This window comes from Morone saxatilis, unplaced genomic scaffold (assembly GCF_004916995.1).
Source record: "Morone saxatilis isolate NCDOM2014 unplaced genomic scaffold, NCSU_SB_2.0 Contig2, whole genome shotgun sequence".
In the NCBI taxonomy this organism is placed as follows: Eukaryota; Metazoa; Chordata; class Actinopteri; family Moronidae; genus Morone; species Morone saxatilis.
In genome coordinates, this window is record NW_023339762.1 from 3,186,160 (window position 1) to 3,186,614 (window position 455).

At 42.0% G+C, this 455-nt stretch overlaps 1 protein-coding gene across 1 annotated transcript in view; it reads left to right on the forward strand.

Moving 5' to 3' along the window:
* Positions 1-455, forward strand: part of tead1a (TEA domain family member 1a) — a 24,909-nt gene that overhangs the window by 14,858 nt on the left and 9,596 nt on the right. The window lies entirely within an intron of this gene.

Genomic DNA, 455 nt, shown 5'->3' on the forward strand with positions numbered 1-455 from the left:
AGAGAATCACTTACCTCTATACACACACACACACACACACTCTCACACACACACAGAGCAGCAGTCTACAATAAGCACTCCCTATTGTCCCATAAACAGAGATGACAGATAACCCCGCTGCAGAGAACCGCGTTAAAGCCTTTTGTGTGTATCCTAGTATGAATAACCTTTGTAAAGCTCTATCTCTCTGTCTACTCGGTCTATCTATCATCCTGCCACACTGTGGACATGCTGTCGTTTTTCTACCTCGGGCTCACAGACAGCTGGCATTCATCTTGTTGCTTTCTGTTTGGACAGTTAAAAACCTCGAACTGTTCTGTGTTGACTTTGAAATGGACTCCGTTGTCAAAAACATTTCACATTTCCTGCATATTTTTACATTAGTGTAAATGAGGGCCTCTCAGGTGGAAACATTTCTTTGCATGATAATTGTTAAAGCTGCAGCAGGTAATTTT